The following is an 892-nucleotide window of genomic DNA, read 5'->3' as shown; positions in this document are numbered from 1 at the left end:
ACCCTCTGCCATCCCCATGCTCACCTGCCTCAAGGTGGTCTGCGTGGCACTCCAGAAGGCGTGGGCCATGCCAGGAACATCTTTGGCGCTAGTCTCAAAATAGTGGGCTCACCACATGTCAGCCTCCTGGGGACAGGCCTGCTCAGGGAAAGGAGTGGCACCAGTTCACCTTGGGATTGGCCAAGGCCCCGTCCACTATCCCAGGGCCAGGGGCATGCCCATAGGAAGCTTAGAACCCTCCACATACCAAGGCTTGTCCTGGGCTAGGACAGAGTGCAAGGTAGGCAGGGGCGAGGTTGGAAGTGAACTGATAGGTAGGGCTGGTCAACAAACCCAGCTGGGCCCATAGCAAGAACCTCCCTAAGCTTGAGCTAAGATGGAGGTCGGAGGTGACACAGATAAGCCACAATGTACAGGCATTCCTTATTTTATTGCACTTCGCTTTATTGCACTTCACAGATGTGTGTCTTTTACAAATCGAAGACAAGATACTCCACCAGCAAGAAGATCACAACTCACTTTATTGTGGTTTCCTGGACCTGAACCTGCAGCATCTCTGAGTATGCCTGTACACCTACCCACTGGCCAGGGTCTTATTCCCAAGCCTGGCAAAGGGGAATCGTTTCGGGTTGGCAAGGTCAGCTCACAGTAGGAACTCTGCCTGCCAAGAGGCCAGAGCCTGGAAGGAGGCAGCCACTGTGACATCAAAGACCGACACCCAGTGGCGGAACCACAGTCCAGCGCCATGCCCAGGAACCGGAACCTCTCTGTGCCAGCTGTGCCCCAGAGCTGGACCGGTGAGGCAGACAGGCCTGCTTACACTCCTGAGCTGCAATCCATCCTTCTGAAAGAAGGGGCGACCGACCCAGAAGTCCAAGCTCCCCCAAGCCAG

This window comes from Pteropus alecto, unplaced genomic scaffold (genome assembly GCF_000325575.1).
Source record: "Pteropus alecto unplaced genomic scaffold, ASM32557v1 scaffold396, whole genome shotgun sequence".
NCBI lineage: Eukaryota > Metazoa > Chordata > Mammalia > Chiroptera > Pteropodidae > Pteropus > Pteropus alecto.
The sequence above is the reverse complement of the archived record's forward strand: the minus strand, read 5'-3'. Positions refer to the sequence as shown.